The 23,489-nt window shown below is 36.8% G+C and overlaps 1 protein-coding gene across 1 annotated transcript in view; it reads right to left on the bottom strand.

The window, feature by feature from the left end:
• The window catches only part of HHIPL1 (HHIP like 1), a 111,428-nt gene that overhangs the window by 29,337 nt on the left and 58,602 nt on the right, over positions 1-23,489 (bottom strand). The window lies entirely within an intron of this gene.

The following is a 23,489-nucleotide window of genomic DNA, read 5'->3' as shown; positions in this document are numbered from 1 at the left end:
TTCACAAGTCTAGACATCTAGGAACTAATATGTAAGCACTGAGGAGCTGGGGGCGGGGGGTGGAACTGGGGAAGAAGAGGAAGGAGAGCCCTGAGAGTGAAGAAAGGGAGAATAAGCACTAAAAGTTTCCTTTAAAAATATTTTCATTGTCTGCCTTGTTGGCATTCCTAACAGAAAGCATCAAGTAGATGTTGTTGAGCTGTCCAATAGATGCCTTTTATTTTTTAAATTAGTTATTATATTAGTTAGTCCCCAACATACCTCTCACATCCCCTACCCACCTCTGTCCATACAGCACTGACTTCTAATCTAATCCCACCTAGTCAAACCTTCATAGGGGAAAAAAAATTTAACCAAAATCCACTGATAAAATGACCTTTATCTGACTATGTATGCAACTTTCTATTCCCCCCAGTTGTTCAGTACCTAGAAGACTGGGAGAATATCATTCAGCAATATCTCTCCACTACTCCATCTCCTCCCATTCCATCACTTTCAAGACTTCTGGGCTCACATCAGCTTGGCTGCATTCCCCTCTCTGTGCTTCTGTCTTTAGGGACATCATCACTATTATCTAGATGACTTCTCATCTGTACAGTCTTTCCACCAGCCATCTCTCTTCTTCCATGGATGTCTTTTGTTTTTTACAATAGTTATTTGGAAGTCCCACCTTTCAGAGCCTCCATTTTGACCATGCTTCATTCCCACCTTGGCTCCGCTTCTGCCTTCAGGGACTCTGCCTCGGTACCTGTGTTGTCCCCTATCAGTTCCCTTTTATGTGTTTCTTCTCTCATTAGAATAATAAGCGTCTTCAGGGAGGGCAGTTTTGTTTTCTTGCTTTTGTCTCCTCTGACTTAGAAAAATACCTGGCACAAAACAGGTGTTTAAAAATGCTTCTTGGGGCAGTTAGGTGGCACAATGGATAGAGCACCAGCACTGGAGTCAGGAGGACCTGAGTTCAAATGTGACCTCACACACTTAATAATTACCTAGCTGTGTGGCCTTGGACAAGCCACTTAACCATACTGCATTGTAAAAAACAAACAAATAAATAAATATGCTTCTTACCTTACCCTTCCTAGCCTCACTTCTCTACCTGAAGAAAAGTTTCTTCAAGGGTTCTTCAGGACTAAAATTGATCTGAGGTCATGATCTTTTCTGAGTTCATATGACCTTTTCAACTCTTATTATAATTATTGTCTATATTGTTCTCCATGTGCTTACTTCACTTTAGACCAGTTCCACAAGTTTTCTTCCCTTAGTTTTCTCTTTCCCTTACTAGCTGTATCATCTTAATCAGATCACTTCATTTCTCTGGGTCTCAGCTTCCTCATCTCTAAAATGAGGATAAATAATTTCGACCCACTATCCCTTACATAATTGTTATGAGGAACAAATAAAATAATAGATAAGAAAGTGATCTGAAAATGTCATAGAAACCTGTATGAAATTGCTTGCTGTTTCAGGGAAGGAAAGAAGAATTTGGAATTCAAAATTTTTTAAAATGAATGATAAAAACTGTTTTTAAATGCAATTGGGAAAATTAAACTATTAATTTAAAAGGAAAAGAAGATGCTATAGACCCTGGAGAGACTGACTCAAGATGGAGAAGTAAGCAAATTGACAAGGGCCAAGTTTTTAATACACCCACCAACACACACACACACACACACACACACACACACACACACACACACACACACACACAGACACACAGACACACAGAAAATTACCACAAAGGAAAGAAACAAAACTTTAAAAATGCACAAGGAAACAAAAACTAAGCACAATAAAAGATGAGGAAGTGAGTGCTAAATCAATTTTTTAAAATGTAGAACAACTGAATATTTTAAATCAATTTTTTAAAATGTAGAACAACTGAATATTTTTATGTTACCAGAAATAAATGGAGTTGAAAAAAAAAAACATGTCAGATAATATATTGTGCAAAGGCTTGAGGTGGATAAATGTCATAGCCAAAGAAAATAATATTTGCTGATGCTAAGCAAATCACAAAACCGCATAGAAGATCTTAAAGAAGTTTTTAATAAGACAAGGAAATTAAGGAAGAATTGAAAGAATGAAAGGAACTAATAAAGAAACTGACCAATATGGAAAAAATACTAAAAGTCCTCAGAAGCAAAAAACAGTACACTATAGATTAAATAAATGGTAGACAATAATAAACAACTTAATATAGGCAAAAAAAAAGTCATACTGAATTATCCAAGCTATTGGAAAATACATAGAACCAAGTGACAAAGTATGGAGGACAGATCACAATGCAAAAATTTCAAGATTACTCACATTCTAGAAATTAAAAAAAAATATGGACAATTTCCTTTTTATAATTGTCAAAAACACAACAGAAATAGAAGAGATTAATTTTTACTGAAATTAGAGGATTGATTCATCTTATTTGGACTTCCCCAAAACTTTCAAAACCACACAAGCTATTGAAGAATCTTCTGAATTTACTTACTTGGGCATAAATCTCAATGTCTTAGAATCAACCAAATTACTCTTTAACCCCAGTAATACTAGGTCTATTACCAAAAGAGATCAAAGAAAGAGAAAAAGACACAAAAGGGGAAAAAGATAAACAAAAATATTTATAGAAATTCTTTTTGTGGTGACAAACAAATGGAAGCAGAAAAGGTGGCCATCAATTGAAAATAGCTGAACAAATTATGGTATATGAATGTGACAAAACACTATGATGTTGTGAGAAATGATTAAGGAGATGGTTTCAGAGAAAGCGAAGTCTTGGGAATTGATGCAGAGTGAAGTGAGCACAACCAGGAGAACAATTTTTACAAGAACAACAATATGGTAAAAACAGTCATCTTTGAAAGACTAAGTAACTATCTCTGATCAATGAAATAATCATCCAAGATTCCAGAGGACGGGGGGCAGCTAGGTGGTGTAGTGGATAAAGCACTGGCCTTGGAGTCAGGAGTATCTGGGTTCAAATCCAGTCTCAGACACTTAATAATTACCTAGCTGTGTGGCCTTGGGCAAGCCACTTAACCCCATTTGCCTTGCAAAAACCTAAAAAACAAAAACCAAAAAACCCCCAAGATTCCAGAGGACTCATGAAGATTCATGTTGTCTATTTCTTCATAGAGAGGTGTTGGATTAAGAATACAGATTGAGACTTTTTTTTTGACATGACTAATTTAGAATTTGTTTTTTTATTCAACTACATGTTTGAAAGGGGCTTTGTTTGTTTTCTCAATTAGAGGTGGTAGTAAAAATGAGGGTAGAAACGAAAGAATATAGATCTGAAAATAAAATAAAATGTTTAAAAATTTTTTTAGCATCAGAAGACATTAGGGTTGAAAGGGCTTTTGAAATCAATAGAGGCTTTTTTTAACCATTTTTCTGTAATGACCTATTTGACAACATAGCCAAAATAATATTTTTAGAATAATATGAATGAAATAATACAAAGGAAGCCAATTATATTGAAATCATTATAAAAATATTTTTAAAGTCACAAGTTTATGGATCCCAGGTTAAGAAATTATGATTTCTCATTTTACAAAGGAGCAAGCTGAGACTCAGAAAGTCTAAGGAACTTATCCAAGATCAAGCAAGTAGCAATTTACCAAGCTAGTGCTAAACCAAATCTTCTGACTTTATATTGAGTGTTTTTCTCCACTATAATACATGTCTATCAATCTAGCTTCCACAACATATTCAACCTCTGTGAATCCCTGATACAATAGAAAGAACACTATTTGAACACAGAAGACACAGTTTGAGGGCTTTCAGAGACTATACCTATTGTCTATATGACTTTGCTGAGTCATAAAACATTAAAGGGGAACCTTAAAAATCATCTTGTACCAGTCTTTCATTTTTCCAGATGAAGAAATGAAGTATTAAGAAGGAAAAGGACTGGACTAAGATCACAGTTTATAAATGGCAAAGGTGTGACTTAAACCTAGGTTTTTTGGTAACAAGTCACTACACTGCATTCTTCCTTAACTCCAACTTAAGTTCTTGAGTTTTCACATCTGGAAAATAAGAGGTTTGAACTATAGATGATCTTTTAAAGCTCCTTACAATTCTGAAATTCTATGAATCCATAATTTTTAAGTTTTTTCACCAATTCTAACATTCTGCAATTCTGATTCTAAAGTTCCTTTTCGTGATTTAAAAAAAAGAGAGAGAAAGAGCAGGAAAAGAAAGAAAAAAGGAGAGGAAGGAAAGGAGAGGGAAAAGAAAAGTGGAGGAGAGAGTTGAGGAGAGAAAAACCCAATGGATAAATATGGGAAATGATTTTATAAGGGGAGGGGGGGGACACTTGAAATTAATCAATTTCAGACCCACAAAACCATTATTATTATTATAACATAAGCATTAATAATAATAGCTAGTATATATATATATATATATATATATATATATACAATTTTGAAAGATTTCAAAACACTTTGCATATTTCATCTCATTTAATCCTTACAACAATCCTCACAGGGCTAAGGTGCAGAATAAATTAACCCTCTAATCCTCATGGAAAACAAAGAATTTCAAATACCATGAAACCTTCCCATTAGCCACAGGCATGGTAATTCCAACTAGGGCACTTCTCAGATTATTTTTTTGGCATTGGCGGGTGCTGGGGACCAAGGGATAGATGCCCTGCCCCTATGGAAAATACATAATGAAATTAGTTGCCCATCTTCACCTGGCTCAGCTGGGATGGGACCCAAAGAATCTGTAAAACTGTCAAAGGAAAATAAAAAGCTTTGAAGGACTGAACTTTCAGGGATTTCTTGGCATCAAGCACTGAGCTGGGGTGGGGAATGGGGACGCAGGGATCACCACAGGGGTGCCTGGGTTGCCTGGCAACCTGGCCAAGCATTCTCAACAGCTTTGAATGGCCCAAATGGGCTTTGTCCCATGACAATCCCTGACTGTTAGTGAATGGCTCTCCCAGTGGTTACAAAGACCAGGGGCCCAGATCCGCTCAGCCAGCTCAGACTCCTGCCTTCCCCCACTCCTTTGTTACACATTTTTCTAAACTAAAGCCTCACTGGCTCTAGAGGAGAGATTCTTCTCAACTGAAAGTTACTTGATATTATTTTTAAGGATCTAAATTTCTATTCCCTTTCCCCATCCCCTCATAACAGCATAGTGAGGCTAAGAGTTGGGAAAACTAGTACCTGCATTGCTATTAACTTGACAATTTGGAACAAGTTACTTCACATCTCTGGTCTCATTTTCTTCTGTTAACTGAGAAAACTGGATTAGATGTCCAGTCCTGACATTCTATGACCTGTTCATACACAGATTTAGTCACTGCCTTTGTGAAATTATTTGAGGGGTGCTTGAAGTAACTTCTTCATTAGCCTACTCTATATAACAAATTTTTCCATTAGATGGTCATCCATTTAAATAAAGGCATAGCATCTCTGAGAGTCTCCTCTTAAAACACAAATTTGAGAAAGAATTGCTTTGTAAGAACAGAGCAGTGAATGGGAAAGAGGATTGCATATTTGGATGGAGAAGAGTTGGGGCAAGAAAAAAAGAAAAAATCAGGGAAGGAATTGTTCTTAAACCTGGATAAATGTCCTGAGGAGGGTTAGTTGAGGGAAGAGAGGAGGAACATTGCATCTGTAGGGCCAATGAGTTGCATGAGGTCACAAACCAACTAGAAGGAAAGGCATGCAGAGTAAGGGGTGGGGGGTGGAAACACTTATCTATTTTCCATTCTGGCAAGCAGAGCCCCGCTCACTAATTTTCTTGGACTCAAATCCTTTCTCACTCTCTGATCCAATGACATCAGTCTAGGCACAAGGAATGTGAATATCTCCATATTTATGGGGCCATGTCTCTATACAATCCCAACTGGGAGTCCTCAAATCTCAACTCTAATGCCTAATTTTTTTCTGTTCTATAAAAGCATTCTTCATTGTGTATTGGCCTTTAGAAATCCCATTTCTTAAGCCACTCTTGACTTTAACAGTAGCCTGACCTTGGTCATGCTCTGGTATGGGAGCAGGTGCAGTATCAACAGACACCACTCATGAGCAGTACTAATAAATGCTACTCATGGGCAGTGAATACCCCTACCTCAATATTAGCCACTCCTTAAGGACTTGCCCTGTGGCATGTGCATTAGAGACTCCCTGAAGTCAGGGATAAAACCATCATTCCTCAAGTACTGAACTTGCTCCTCCCATCAGTTAAAAGTATTTAAACAAAGTTCTACCCCAGTTTGCTCTTTTTATCCTATTATGACCTGGTCTGGCAGCAGATTGCTCCATTTCCCCTTACCTTTCCTTTCTCCAGGCTGAATCAATGTGGTCCCAGCTCCATGCAGCTAGATCCAGGTTGATATACCCTATCACCATCTTGTAACTGTTCCTTTTCCCTTCCCTTTTACCCTATCTTAAATTGGGTATTTCTCTCCAGTTGTTTCTTCTTTGCTTAATCTTACTACCTTCTTTAAAAAAACAACAACAAAAATTCATTTTCTTTAACTTAATTTGTGTCTATCTTCTTTGCTATTCTTCCCCTGCTTGTCTTTTTGCTTAACATTATTACCTTCTTGGAAACTCACCTTCTTTACCTTGTTAAAGATTACCCATGTGACTACTCATTCTCTCTCTCTCTCTCTCTATTAGAGATCAATGGTTTCCTACCTTAACTCTAGCTCTTTCTTCCTTTATAGCTCCCAGGAATATTGAAATTTGCTATCTTGCTGCTTCTCCAAAGAACCTAGCTTATGAACTTTTTGTGGCAGCTTGTGGACTTTTTGTAGTCACTTGTAAACCTTTTGTGCAACCTGTGAATGAAAGTCTAAACTTCTCTTACCTACCTCAGTCAGAGAGTTTGGCGATTTTTTCACTTAAAATGAACCACAACTGTTCCTCTCAGATTTCCTTAACCCAGCTGCTCCAGCAGCAAGAGCACAGTTTCAACAAAAAATATGATCCTTTTATGACAAAGTTACCAGATGGAGAGATTAGAAAAATGCTCCAAATATTCCATTCACCTAAATTTCAGCAAAGTGGTTTTTATAAGTTTATTTTTACAAAGCCTCTCATACTATCCCTTTAAACTATCTGAAGAGATTTGGGAAAGAAAGACAACCATGTCGCTCTCCTCAATAAATTCCAATAGCTCCTTATCACTTCTAGATCAAGTACAAAATTTTCTGCTTGTCATTCAAAGCCCTTCATAACTTAGCCACCCATTACCAACACCACCACCACTATATTTCTAGTCTTCTCATATCTTACTCTTTATCACATATTCTTCTATACAGTGACACTGACTTTCTGATTTTTTCACAAACATCTGTTTCTCCAATTCTGTCATTCTCTCTGGCTAGCCCCCTTTCCTGAAACATTCTCCCTTCTAAACTCTGCATACTGACTTTCCTAATGCCATCTTTTACAGGAAAGCCTTCCTAAGTTCCCTTTAAGTCTAATGCTTTCTCTCTTAATTTTTTCTATTTATCCTGTCTATAGTTTACTTTGCATACATTTGTTTGCATGTTGTCTCCCCCATTCAACTGTAAATTCCATGAGAGCAGGGATTATCTTGTACCTCTTTTTATCTTTCCAGTATTTAGCACAGTCCCTGGAACATAGGAGATACTTAATAATATTTATAAATTAATTACTATTATGTGGTTCTTCATTCTTGAAGAAGGCCATGACATCAGGGGAGTTGATATCATAAGCATATGAATTGAATTAGAGTGAGGGAGGAGCTATACTAAGTCACCAGCCTCATTTTCTCCTTCAGAGCCATCTTGGTTCAGAGACCAGATATAAATCAGGACCACTGGAGTTGGCCCTGGATGTGAGGCAGAGTTAAGTCACTTTCCCAAGGTCACACAGGTAGTAAATGTCTGAGGCTGGATTCAAATTCCTGTCCTCCTGACTCCAAAACCAGTGCTCTATCCACTTTGCCATCTCTATGAAGATAAAAGGAATAGATTGTCCTATGACAATCACAGGGCTATTTCCCTTTTAGTCATTGCTGGTAAGATTCTTTCCAGAGTCCTTCTCAATAGGCTGATCCTTGACCTGAAAGTTGATCACCTTTCTGAGAGCCAGTATGGCTTCAGAAAAGGTCAAGGAACAGTCAATATGGAGTTTGCTGCCCAAAAACTCCAGGATAAATGCTAGGAACAGAACAGGGGTCTATATACAACATTTGTAGATCTGACCAAGGTCTTTGATTCCATCAGTCATGAGTTGTTTATGGAAAATTATGTCAAAATCTGGTTGCCACGAATTCATCAGTATTGTATATCAATATTATGACAGCATGCTTGCCTGGGTTCTTGACCATGCTCTTGAGATTTCCCAGTCACTAATAGAATAAAACAAGAATGTATCCTTGCTCCCATGCTTTTAAGCATGATGTTTTCGGCCATGTTATCAAATGCCTTCACTGAGAATGAACATGGCCTCAAGGTCAGCTACCACACCGATAGCAAATTCTTTAACTTGAAAAGGCTACAAGCCAAGACCAAAGTGGAGGGAGTGTTGGTGCAGGATCTTCTGTTTGCAGATAATTGTGCACTCAATGCAGACTCTGAAGCTGAGATGTAACAAAGTATGGATCCATTCTCTGCTGCTTATGCTAATTTTGGTCTACAAATTAACACACACAAAAAAACACAGGTGCTCCATTTGCCAGCACCACACCATCCATATGAGGGACCATGTATTACAGCAAATGGAGAAGTTGAATACATGGACAAGTTCACTTACCTTGGCAGTGTCCTTTTTCCAAGGAGATACACATTGACAAAGTTGACACTCACATTGCCAGAGCTAGCCCAGTATTTGGGAGACTCCAAAAGAAAGTATGAGAGAGAAGGCTACCAAACTGAAGGTCTATGGAGCCCTTGTGCTGACCCCATTGCTATATGCCTGTGAAACCTGGACAGGCTACTAGCGCCACATCAGGAAACTGAATTGCTTCCATTTAAAATTGTCTTAGGAAGATTCTGAAGATCACCTGGCAGGAGAAAATACCAGACACTGAGGTCCTTTCTTAAGTTAAACCACCTAGCATTCCAACATTACTACAGCAAATACAACTACGATGGGCTGGACACATTGTTAGAGTGCCAGACGTATACTTGCCAAAAAAAAAACCCCAACTATTTTATGGAGAACTCACACAGGGCAAGTGCTTTCAAGGGGGTCAGAAGAAACAATACCAAGACACCCTTTAGAATTGATTGTACAGCATGGGAGACACTGACACGGGACCACGCAACATGGCATGCCCTCATCAGTGAGGGTGCTGCACTCTATGAGGAAGGCAGAATTGAAGCAGCTCAAAAGAAATGTGACATATGTAAATTTAGAGTACCCATCTCGGGTGTCCCATGGGACTGTTTCTGTCCAACTTATAGTAGAGCATTTTGAACTCATATTGGTCTGATCAGCCACAGTTAAGACACACTGTAATTTGTCTCAAACATAGAGATGTCATTTTGGTCTTCTTCAATAATGAAGGACAAGAACCAACCAACTATTATGTGGGTTCCGAAACATAGAATGGACAAATACTCTAAAGAGTAGCTGTTAAAGATTCAATATCAACTAAAGCAGCCTTTATTGAAATTCCCTAGGTAACTGTCCTAGGCTTAGTGCTTCTTAGCATTTTTATCAATCACTTGGATAAAGATACTAAAGAACATGCTTACTGAAAATGCAGAGAGGTTGGGAGAGATAATAAACACTTTGCATGATAGGATCAGAATCCAAAGAAATCTGAACAGACTAAGATGTTAGGTCAAACATAATTTGTGGTTGTAGAATCATTTTTAAGTCATGTCTGACTCTTCCTGACTGTTTGGGGTTTTCTTGACAAAGATCCTGCATAAGTTTATCAATTCTTTCTCCAGTTCATTTGATAGATGAGTACCTGAGGAAAATATGTTAAGTGACTAGTTAAGGGTCATACAACTGCGTGTCTTCCTAACTTTCCAGAAATTTCTATGGATTATTTGAAATTCTCTCTTCTGAGAATAAGCAGGACAAATTAGCTGATAGATCTAGAACTGGAAAAGATCTCAGTGATCATCCAGTAACAGCTTCCCATCTTAGAAATGAGGAAGCTGCAGTCCAAAGAAGGTAAGTGGTTTGTTCAAGGTCTCACTGATATTAAACTGAAATTTTAGTCCAAGTACTCTTTCCACTATAATAATTGATATTATGCATAGTATGCTCTAAAAGTTCCAAAGAGTTTTACATTTATTATTTCATTTCAGCCTTGCAACAACCCTGTAAAATAAATACAAGTACACTCAATTGACAAAAGAGGAAACTGAGCCTCAGAGATATAAGTGACTCATTCATGACATAGCTTAAAAAGTGTCTCAGGTGGGAGCTGAACCCAAGTCTTCCTGACTCCAACTTCAGTTCCCTGTCAACTAAGTATGCAGCATTAACTTTCCATTTTGTCATTTTTTTCAATAAATTATTCTGATTCCCACATGAGAACCCTTCAAATACCCCAAGATAGATATTATATTCTACTCCCACCCCAAATCTTCTCTGGCTAAGCATTCTCAAGCAATTCAAACAGAAGCAGTTTCTCTTAAATTTTTCATCAGAATCAATTGACAAAAATTTATTATTAATATTTATGAGATTAGCACCTTAGGGACTAACATTACAATCTAAGTGTAGAGGATCCACCATCTTTAACAGAGAAAAATGTCTGTTGTAATGATTTTGGCAAATCCATTTTTTTCATCTGTTCTCATTTCATTTTCATCCCTGAATGCCTTTGAGACAACTTTGCTTAACTGAATATCTTACCAAATTTTCTTTAGAATGGTTTTGCCTTCCAAAGCTCTTGCTGCTTTAGGAGAAAATGCTTATAATTGTATATCATCCTTCTTTGTATGATTTCATAGATAAATTGCCTTAGCCAGTTATTTCTTTGCAAGTGAGAAGAGGGGAAGAGAATAAGCATTTTTATAGCATTGTCTTCTTGTATAGTCATTTCTGCTGTATGTAACTCTTTGCAATCCCATTTGGGAATGTTTTGCCATGTCCTTCTCCAGGTCATTTTATAGATGAGAAAACTGAGATAATCAGGCTTACGTGATTTACCTAAAGTCAAGCAAATGTTTGAGACCAAATTTGAAATCATTATGAGTTTTCCTGAGTTGAGACCCAACATTCTATCCACTGAACAACTTAGCTACCCTGGCAGGCATTGTACTGTTTTACAATTATCTTATTTGAGATGACTAAGTCCAATATTTGCTGACTAATTGTGCTTTATGGGCTTTTGGTATTCTTATTATTAGGAGCATCATAGCAATTAATTTATACTACTTTAACTTTTGAATAACATGATTATAGCTGATGCCAATGTAATTTCTGTTGAATATTTTCCAATGTTTTCAATTCTCACTTTGGGTATAGATATCATATTTCATAATCTCATTATCTTCTGAACCATATTTGCTCATAGATTACTTCCCTTCCCCACTGTCTCTCACCTTTGCATTTATCACTGAATTATAAGACTGAATTTTTACTTGATTTGGAGGGTTTTATTAAGCTTATCAAAGAATTTCTCAGTCACTTTATCCTGAGCAAATGATGTTGGTACATTGTGTACTAAGCACTGAAGATCCAAAAAAAAAAAAGGCAAAAGACAGTCCCTACTCTCAAGAAGCTAACAACCTTATGGGGGAGATAACAAGAAATTAAATGTGTACAAACAAGCTAAATATAGGATAAATAATAATTTCATTAGTTTGAATTATTCAAGTTAACTTGATATCCTTTTTCACTACTATTTCCCTTGTTTGTGACTAATTCTGATCCTCTTTCTGACAAGTCTGATCTGTGCACAGACATATGCCTGAAGAGTAGCAAACATCTGTAATAAGTCCTTTCTTGTCCATTAAAATGTCATTGTTAGAGATCGTATTTGATATGTCATATCTGTTGCCTATCAATTCTTTCTCTATAGAAAGTTTTCATAATACAGATTATGAGACTTTTATATAAACTACAAATGTTTTGCTTCTCATTAATTTCTATTTTTTATTTTTAAATTTTTTTCTAATTACACATAATTTTTAACATTCATTTCTTTTTAAATTTTGAGTTCCAAATTTTCTCCTTCCCTCTACTCCCTCCCCCCCTCCCTATGACAGTAAACAATTTGAGGCTATATATGAACAAGCATGTAAAACATATTTCCATATTACTCATCTTATGAAAGAAGAAACAGACCAAAAAGAAAAAGAGGGAAAAACTGAAAATTAGTATTCTTTGATCTGCATTCAGACTCCAATAATTCTCACTTTTGATATGGATAGCATATTTCATAATCTCATTATCTTCCGAACCATATTTGCTCATAGATTACTTCCCTATCTTCTCTCACCTTTGCATTTATCATTGAATTATAAGACTGAATTTTTTACTTGATTTGGAGGATTTTATTAAGCTTATCAAAGAATTTCTCAGTCACTTTATCCTGAGCAAATAATGTTGGTATATTAGTTACAATTATTTTCAGGGTGACCTTTTTGCAAATGCTTTTCATTAATACTGCATTACTTGATGACCAAATGGGCCATCAAGGTTTGGAGCATATAATTTTATTTACTCTTCCAACTCTATTCTTTGCCTCTCAAAAGATTCTCTGTAAAACATTCCTTCCATTTAGTTGCAACCTCCTTTTTTCCACATGTCAGGAGTCATGTGATTCACCTCCTTCAGCAATAGGACCACTTGTTGGTTATTGGACAAAGTTCTTATATATAAAATTCACCGAGAAACTGCAATTTTGATTCTCAATGCCCACTGTTCTTTTCCCCATCATTCTGTCATCATTATAGTAGAAGCAAAAGGGAGTATTTCAGAACCAAGCGCTATTTTTTTATTTTTGCCCATTGCAGGGTTGCTATGGTCAAGAAGGCATCACCAAATGGTTGGACTACTTGTATTGTGTTTCTCCATGACTAATTATACAACAGACTTTAAGAGTTTCTAGTGCCTTTCTCAAAGCCCTTCTAGCATAGAATATCTTTTATTTTTGGCAAGGCAATGGGTTAAGTGATTTGCCCAAGGTCACAAAGTAATTATTAATTGTCTGAAGTCTGATTTGAACTCAAATCCAGCCTCAGATTCTCCTGTCTCCAGAGTAGGTGCTCTATCCACTGCACCACCTTGTTGTCCCTAGCATGGGATACTTTGATGGACTTGGTGTTCCAGTAGGTTAGGACCCAAAAACCTAGGTTCACTTACACATCACAATGAATCTTGAGACTAGAACTTTTTTGAATGATCACATTTGATAAAAATGGATAATAGACAGTTAACAAATATTTAATCAATGCCTTCTATGCGCTAAGCACTGAGGATCCAAAAAAAGGCAAAACAGTCCCTACTCTCAAGAAGCTAACAACGTAATGGGAGAGATAACAAGCAATTAAATGTGTACAAACAAGTTAAATATAGGATAAATACTAATTAAAAATTATACCCAAAGGGCAACAAAAATGTACATGCCCTTTGATCCAACAATACCACTACTGGATCTGTACCCAAAAATATTCATAGCAGCCCCGTTTGTGGTGGAAAAGAATTAGAAATTAAGTAAATATCCTTCATTTGAGGAATGGCTTAACAAACTGTTGGTGGAGCTGTGAACTCATCTACCCCTTCTGGAGAGCTATTTGGAACTATGCCCAAAGGGCAACAAAAATGTGCATACCCTTTGACCCAGCAATACCACTACTGGGTCTATACCCTGAAGAGATGAGGAAAAAGGGTAAAAACATTACTTGTACAAAAATATTTATAGCAGCCCTGTTTGTGGTGGCAAAGAATTGGAAATCCAGTAAATGTCCTTCAATTAGGGAATGGCTTAGCAAACTGTGGCATATGTATATCATGGAACACTATTGTTCTATGGGAAACCTGGAGGGATTTGCATGAACTGATGCTGAGTGAGATGAGCAGAACCAGAAAAACACTGTACACCCTAACAGCAACATGGGAGTGATGTTCAACCTTGAAGGACTTGCTCATTCCATCAGTGCAACAATCAGGAACAATTTTGGGTTGTCTGCAAAGGAGAGTACCATCTGTATCCAGATAAGGAGCTGTGGAGTTTGAACAAAGTACAAGGACTATTTCCTTTAATTTAGAAAAAAACAAATCTTATTGTCTGATCTTGTTACCTCTTGGAATTCTCTTCTCTTTAATGATATGATTTCTCTCTCATCATACCCAATTTGGATCAAGGTACAACATGGAAGGAAACAAAGTAAAGACTGACAGAGTGCTGTCTGTGGTGGTAGGGAAGCAAGATTGGGGGAAAAGTGTAAAACTCAAATAATATCTTTAATAAAAATAAATTTTAAAAAGAAGACTGACAGATTGCTTTCCGTGGGGGGGTAATAAGATTGGGGGAATTGTAAAACTCAAATAATAGCTTTAATAAAAAAATTCAGAACAAAAAGACTTGCAAATTGCCTTCTGTGTGGGGTGGGGGGAGGGAAATAAGATTAGGGGAAGAATTGTAAAACAAAATAAATAAAATCTTTAAAAATAAAAACAAAAAACAAACAAAAGAAGTGTCTGGGACCAGATTAGAACTCAGATGCTCTATGCACCAAATCATTTAGCTACCCATGAGACAGTAGGCACATTATTTTACCTTTATAAACCTCAACTTTCTCATCTGTAAAATGAAGCTAGAAATATTTTAATTAACTACTAAACAACTTAAATCACCACATAAAGTCATAAATCAATAAAACCTTAACCTCACAGATGCTTAAATTGCAAGGCATCTTGTAAATCTTCTAGTCTAACTCATTTATTTAGAGGTTGCTAGATGACACAGTGATTTGAATGTTGGATCTGGAGTCAAGAAGATATGACTTCAAATCCTGCTTCAGGCACTAACTAATGGACTTGTGACTCAAAGTAAGTCACCTGATAGCTATTTGCTACAGTTTCCTCATCTGTTAAAAAAAATAATAGCACTTATTTCTTAGGGTCCTTGTAAGGATAAAATGAGATAATTTTCTTTTATTTTTAAATTAAAAAAGTTATCCTTTGTAATTATAAAATGAAATAATATCTGTAAAGTGTTTACAAACCTTATAGTGTTAAATAAATATTAGTTATTATTAATTTTTCAGATGAGGACATTTAGGACAAAAGAGGTAAATAGACTTACCCAAGGTCACAAAGAGAGTTAGTAGTGTATTGAGAATTAGAACCCAGGTATTTTGATTCCAACATGATTTCTTTCCACTAAATCAGGTGGCTATTAGAAGTAACTCTTTTATCTAGGGAATGGTAGATCCCACCCAAGCACCAAAACAAGCCAGATACCACATAGTCATCAATCCTCAAAAAGTACTAACTCTATACCCAGCACTCTACACCCAGACTGGGCATTGGGGTTGATGATAAAGTTAATTCAGACCTACCCTTTAGATAAGAGAGTGAAACAATCAGCAACAAATAAGAATGTATACTTAATCACTAAATAGAATGATAATAATACTGCTTATACCTCAAATGTACTTAATAGTTTGCAAAAATCCCTTTCATCACAACAATGCTTCAAGGGAGATAGATGTTATTTGCATCCCCATTTTACAGAGGACACTAAGATTCAAAGTTGTTAAATGATTGACTCATCCATGGACACTCAAGCTATTAAGAATCAGAGACAAGATTCAAATTCAAGGCTTTGGACTAAAAATGTAGTTTAGAAGATGAAGTTCAGAAAATGATGAGATCACTAGATTGCTGAGGAAGAGTTGAGTCAAATTGGGCCTTGACAGATGGATACAATTTGGACAACGGGCCAGTGTTCCAAAAGGAAGTCAACCTCTTTCACCATCTTAGACCAAATATTCTAGAGTTTCTTAACCAGGTGGCCAGGACACACTCAAAAAAAACCCTGGTCCAATCCACCCAGTACCTAATCAAAAATGCCCTCTCTAACATTAAGTTATCTGATCTCCTGAATATATACAGGAATGGAAAATTCCTGAGGCAGTTCATCCTATATTTGAGCAGCTCTGAACTATTAGACTTTCCTATACAATTTAGTAGTTAGGTAATTATATACTATCTGGTATTGTTTGCTGTTGCGGTTTCAGAGTATTAATCTTGTCTCCTGTACTAGAATGAACTGCTTGAGCATTCTTCAGTTCTGGGATGGGCAGGATAAGTACTGAATATGATGACTGACTGAGGAGGTGGGATGTGGAGCTATGAACAAAAGAAGGGTGTGGGCTACACATGTCAATGGTATCAATTAGGCAGCTGTGTTTATACAGATGCTGAAGCAGCTATTTAAGAGAGTCAGCAAAAGAGATTTCTGAGAAATCATAGAGTTCATGCTCCGCCTGCAGATAAGCACAGATCTAAATTATCCCAGTCCAGTCTCAATTATTTTATTGGTTTCCCAAAACCAGTCTCTTCGCTTCTCCCACACCTCCCCCTTCCAGTTGTATTTTATCTTTTACACAGCTCCCCCCCAAAAAACATTACTTATACACAAATCTGACCATTCTAATCAAAATTTATCAAATATCTACTGTGTGCTGAGGTCAAAAGACAGAAAGGAGACAGTCTATTTCCTCAAGGAAGCTTACATTCTACTGGGGAATGCACAGGTATACAGGTAAGCAAATACAAGGTATATTGAAAAGGGTAAGATCCCTAGCAATTGGGGAAAGGAGAGAGGAATCAGTGGAAGCTTCACAGAGGAAGTGGCATCTATGCTAAACTTGGAAGGAAGAAAAAGAATTGCAAGATAGAAATGACAAGCAGATCCATTTAGGTATGGCTTGTTAGTAGCTATGGAGATGGAAGTAGCTAGTTGAATGTGGGGGCAGATTGCAGTTGTTAAGCTTGGACATAGAGCACCTAAAAGGGAGTTATGGGGAAACAAGGGAAGTGAGAGTAGTCAAAAAAATGTCAGAAAAAAGAGGATACTGTTAAATTCTAAAGAGAGAAGAATATCAGTTTAAGGAGTTGATATTTTTTCCTAAAGGTTATGGGACAATCTTTGAAGAATTGTGTGAAAGGAATACATTTTCTAATCCTTTAGAGTATTTTGGCCAACCAACTGTATGGAAGATGAATAGTAGAGGAGAAAGATCAAAATAGGAGATAATTACAATTGTCCAGGTGAGAAATTAAACTTAAACTAGGATAGTGGCTAAATAAGTAGAGAAAAAGGAATGAAAGTGAGATTCTATGGAAGAGGAATCAATAAGCCTTGGCCACTGATTGAATGTGATGTATGATGAAGAAAGAAAAGTCAAGAATCAATCAATCTACTAGTACTTATTGACTACTGAGTCACTCACTCAAGTGACACTATGTGACAGTCAGATACTGTGCTGGAACCTAAATAAGGATGATGTTACAAACAGGATGATTGGAAAGATATTGGTTCCCCTTATTCCTAATAGAAAAAGGCAAGATTGGAGAAGGGCAAAGAGACTCAAGAGGGAAAAGGTACATTTTTAACATTGAATTTGAGATGTCAATACAAATGTAGATGTCCAATTGCAGAGAACTTCACAAAGAAAACTGTATAGAACATGGGAATATACCATACCAAGATAATTATTGAACTCATGGAAAGTAATGAGATCACCTACAGCAGAACTGTCAAGACATTGTTATCCCCTAGCTGCTACATGTGGCCCCAAACACCCCGACTGAGACTAGAACCAGATTAAAATGCAACTGGGAAATATTTAATAAAAAAAGGTAAAAATGCATTAAAATGTAGATAAGACATTTTGAAAACCCAAACCAACATGCAGGTCATTGGGATCTTTTTGTACAGATTAATGGTCCCTGCTTCTAGTTGACTTTGACATCAATGACCTAGAGAATGCAAAGAGAGAAATGAATCCAAGGAAAAGACTTTGGGTATACCCATATTTTTTTAGATAGGATATGTATGATAATCCAGGAAAGGATCCTGAGAAGGAATATCAGACAAGAAATGGAACATGAGGGGGCAGCTAGGTGGCACAGTGGATAGAGTACTGGCCCTGGAGCCAGGAGGACCTGAGTTCAAATTTGACCTCAGACACTTAATTATTGCCTAGCTGTGTGACCTTGGGCAAGTCACTTAACCCCACAGGCCCTTAAATAAATTAAAAAACAAACAAAAAAAGAAATGAACCATTATAGCAAGGAATTGGAAATGGAGGGAATTGGATTGAGGAAAGGATGAACAAGTTATGATATAGGATTGTGATGGAATATTCCCTTTCTATAAAAAGACAAGCAGGATGGTTTTAGAAGAACATGAGAAGACTTATATGGACTGAGGTAAAGTGAAGAAAGAAGACCCAGAAGAATATACATAGTTATAGCAATATTGTGTGCCAATCACCTCCAGAAAAAAGATGGAATCTGAATGCAAATTGAAGCATGTTTTCATTTTTTTTGCTTTTTTGTGACATGACTAATATAGAAATGTATTCTGCGTGACTTCACATGTATAATTGATATATTGCTAATCTCAATGCATAGAGGAGGAACTGGAGGGAGTTAAAGAATGTAAACTCAAAAACTTTTTTAAAATGTTAAAAATAAATTATGCATTTATTAAAAAAACACAACAGGAGAGAGCAAAGTCACAAAAGCTAGTGCTCCTCCCTCAAGTCTTTCCCCATTCCAGACTATCCCCAACTCAGCTGTCAAGTTGATTTTTCTAAAATGCAGAATAACCATGTCACTCTCCCTCTCAATAAATGGGTCTCTGTTACTTCCAATTTTCAATAGAGACTCCCTTGTTTGGCATATAAAGCTCCTCCTGACAATGTTGTTCTTACATATTACTTCCCTTCACACCCCCTAAGATCCAGCTATTCCCTCTAAAAATGAGACTCCCATCTCTGTATTCCCCCATGCCTGGATTGATCTCCCTCCTCACCTTTACCTCCTAGCTTTCCTTGAAGATTACACTCAAATCTCACCTAGTACAAGAAGTATCTTTCTGTTCTATTAATTATTATTGCCTTCCCCTCTCAGATTACCTTTCATCAACTCTATACAGATCTTATATGTACCTAATTATTTCCATGGTTTCCCTTATTAAAATGTAAATTACTTGAGGGTAGGTTTTAACCTTTCTTTGTATTCCTGCACTTACTAGCATATAGTAGGCACTTAATAAATTCTTGATTGAGTGACAGAAGCATGGAGAGGAGAGAGTATCCAGAAATGGAATGTGGGGGAGTTAATAGTGTCAAAAGCTGCAAAAGAGGTCAAAGAGATAAAGACTTGAGAAAAGGTTTAGCAATTGAGAATTTATGGGGGGTGGCGGCTAGGTGGCGCAGTGGATAGAGCACCAGCCCTGGAGTCAGGAGTACCTGAGTTCAAATCTGACCTCAGACACCTAGCTGTGTGGCCTTGGGCAAGCCACTTAACCCCATTGCCTTAAATAAATAAATTAGAAAATTTTTAAAAAGAATTTGTCAGGGGCAAAATAGGTGGCACAGGCCCTGGAGTCAGAAGGACCTGAATTCAAATGTGACTTCAGACATTTAATAATTAATAAACTGCGTGATGTTGGGCAAGTCACCTAATCCCATTGCCTTTGAAAAAACAAAAAACAAAAAGTATCAGAGAAACCTGGGGGAATGTGTATGAGATAATGCAGAGTGAAGTTAGCTGAGTCAGGGGAAAAATTTATACTGTAACAACGCTGAAAAGACAAACAACTCTGAACCCAAAGAGTCTGGCCATTGGGATAAAAACTCCTTCTTTGATAAAAATTGCTGGGATAATTGGAAGTTAGTATGGAAGAAACTTAGATTAGACCAACACCTCACACCCTTTACTAAGAAGATCCAAATGGTTACAGGACATAGACATAAAAAACAATACTATAAGCAAATTAGAAGATCAAGGACTAGTCTACCTGTCAGATCTATGGAAAGGGGAACAGTTTATGACTAAGGAAGAGTTGGAGAACATCACCAAAAACCAATTAGATGATTTCGATTACATTAAATTAAAAAGCTTTTGCACAGATAAAACCAAAGTAACCAAGATCAAAAGAAATGTAGTACATTGGGATATAATCTTTACAACTAATGATTCTGACAAAGGACTCATTTCTAAAATATACAGAGAACTGAGTCATATTTTTAAAACAAAAAGCCATTCCCCAATTGACAAATGGTCAAAGGATATGCAAAGGCAGTTTACAGATGAGGAGATCAAAGTAATCCATAGCCATATGAAAAAATGCTCTAAATCATTAATTATTAGAGAAATGCAAATTAAAGCTTCTCTGAGGTACCACCTCACACCTCTCAGATTGGCCAGTATGACCAGGAAGGATAATGATCATTGTTGGAAGGGATGTGGGAAATCTGGGACACTATTACACTGTTGGTGGAGCTGTGAACTCATCCAACCCTTCTGGAGAGCTATTTGGAAGTATGCCCAAAGGGCAACAAAAATGTGCATACCCTTTGACGCAGCAATACCACTACTGAGTCTATACCCTGAAGAGATGAGGAAAAAGGGTAAAAACATTACTTGTACAAAAATATCTATAGCAGACCTGTTTGTGGTGGCAAAGAATTGGAAATCCAGTAAATGTCCTTCAATTGGGGAATGGCTTAGCAAACTGTGGCATATGTATGTCATGGAACACTATTGTTCTATCAGAAACCAGGAGGGATGGGATTTCAGGGAAACCTGGAGGGATTTGCATGAACTGATGCTGAGTGAGATGAGCAGAACCAGAAAAACACTGTACACCCTAACAGCAACATGGGAGTGATGTTCAACCTTGAAGGACTTGCTCATTCCATCAGTGCAACAATCAGGAACAATTTTAGGCTGTCTGCAAAGGAGAGTACCATCTGTATCCAGATAAGGAGCTGTGGAGTTTGAACAAAGTGCAAGGACTATTCCCTTTAATTTAGAAAAAAACAGATATCTTATTGTTTGATCTTGTTACCTCTTAGACTTCTCTTCTCTTTAAGGATATGATTTCTCTCTCATCACACCCAATTTGGATCAAGGTACAACATGGAAACAAAGTAAAAACTGACAGAGTGCTTTCCATGGGGGGGGCAGGGAAGCAAGATTGGGGGGGAAAATTGTAAAACTCAAATAATATCTTTAATAAAAATAAATTTAAAAAACAAAACAAAACAAAAAAAGATAGAGTTTCAAAAAAAAAAGACAAACAACTCTGAAAGATGTAAGATCTCCAATCAACACAGTGACCAACTATGATTCCAGAAGACCAAAGTATTAATGATGTTACTCAAAGATGATGAGCCAAAGTGTAGAATGTCACTTATGTTTTTGAACATGGACAAATCAGGAATTTGTTTTGTTTCACTATGCATGTTTACAGCTGTTTTTTTTAAAGTTTTCAACTGGAAGAAGGCTTTGAGAGAGATAAAAATAAATGCTTATTAATTGAAATATATATATGCATACATAGATACATATACACACACGCACACACAAAATTTGAAAAATAAGAGACACCACCAATAACTTCTGAGAGACACTTTCATCTGAATGATAGGGTCAGACATTATTTTCACAGTGGCACAATAAATAGAGTACTGTGCCTGGATTCAGGAAGACCTGAGTTCAAATCTAGTCTCAGCCAGGTACTAGCTATGTGACCCTGGGTAAGTCATTTACCCCTGTTTAGTTCAGTTTCCTCATCTGGAAAGTGAACTAAAGAAGGAAATGGAAAACCATCCCAATATCCTTGTCAAGAAAAATCCAAATGGGGTCTCAAAAAATCAGACACTACTGAAATAACTGAACAAGAGTAAGAAGTATATGTAGAAGACATGCATTTAGACTATATTCTTTTTTTTTTTTTTTTTGGTTTTTACAAGACATTGGGGCTCAGTGGCTTGCCCAAGACCACACAGCTAGGTAATTATTAAGTGTCTGAGGCTGGATTTGAACTCAGGTACTCCTGACTCCAAGGCCAGTGCTCTATCCACTGCGCCACCTAGCTGCCCCTATTTAGACTATATTCTACAGTAAAGGAAGTGAGATAAGGGATGATAGTTTGGGCTTGGCAAGGTTAAATGAAATGAAAGAAAGGGAGACCTTGAGCATTTTTGAGTGTAATAAGAAGACAGTGGAGTGTGAAAATTTGAGAGAACAGAAACAATTGCTGGTATAAACTACTAAAGGAAAGAAGAGAGGCTTGCACTAGTAGGGGGTACAGAAAAAGGAAGAGCTCAAATCCTAAAGATTTAATCAAGCAACTTACTCAAAAACCTTCATAGGTTCTCCATTGGCTATTGAAAAAATAAACTCCTTAGTTTGGTATCTGAGGCCCTCTACCATCTTGCTCCATCCTACATTTCTCGCTTTATTTTGTACTATAACAGTCCAGCATTATAATATTCCAGCTGTTCTCTGATCTTGCTTTGCTTTTGCCAGTTTTCTGTGGAATGATCTCTCCAATGCCTGGAATACACTCCTTTCTTAACTCTGAACACTGAAATCCTTCTATTCTTTCAAGGCCTAGCTCAAATTTCACTTCCTCAAATGAAACCTTCCTCAAACCCTCCAGATGAAAGTGCTCTACCCCTTCCTAAACCTTCCTAAAGCACTTGATCTAAGCCCCTCTTTTGCCCCTTCCACATTATCCCTCTTATCATCTTTATTTATGTTTATGTCCAAGTTCACCTATTAAATTGTAAACTCTTTGAGGGCAGTAACCATGTCATTTTTCATCTTTTTATCCTTGCACTAAATAATCATTTAATAAGTGAGGCAACTTTGCAGCTCAGTGGATAAAGCATTGGACCTGCAGTTAGAAAGACCTGACTCCTTTAGATACTTTAGACACTCCTCCTTTAGACACTTTAGATGCTCCTCTTTTAGACACTTAGTAGAAGTGTATCTTGGGCAAGTCACTTAACCTCTCTCAGCCTCAGTTTCTCCCTTGTAAAATGGGCATAGTAATAGCACTTGCCTCACAAGGTTGTTGTAATGCTCAATTAAGATTTCATATGTAAAATGTTTTTGCAAATCTTTAGGCCAGTTATTGTTATTACATTAGTGAATGTTTGCTGAATTGAACTAAATCAAATAAAAGATTATTGTATTTTTTTAAACATCCCTTTGGACTAGATATGGTGGCATTATCCATGGTCAGTGGCCCTGCTAATGAAGGATTAAGGCTGGTAAGATAGACTGAGTTCAGAAGTTATGAGGAATAGTAGGACTAAAGCTCATTTAATGTCTATCCTTAGTCTAGTGACAATATAGTTAGCATTGGGGGAATGGACACTATAAATTGGGGGTTAGTCCAGGCTACCTTGTAAGAGGTGAATTGGTCCAGATGGGAAAAAGAGAGCACAGATTAAAGCTTTCATGCAGATCAGTATTGAGATCAGGTCACTGATCTTCTAGTCTCTTTGATATTGGAAGATTCAATAAGCAAATAATTAGATAAAT

This window comes from Macrotis lagotis, chromosome 1 (genome assembly GCF_037893015.1).
Source record: "Macrotis lagotis isolate mMagLag1 chromosome 1, bilby.v1.9.chrom.fasta, whole genome shotgun sequence".
Lineage (NCBI taxonomy): Eukaryota > Metazoa > Chordata > Mammalia > Peramelemorphia > Peramelidae > Macrotis > Macrotis lagotis.
Note: the sequence above shows the minus strand (reverse complement) of the source record. Positions and strands in the feature narration are given on the sequence as shown.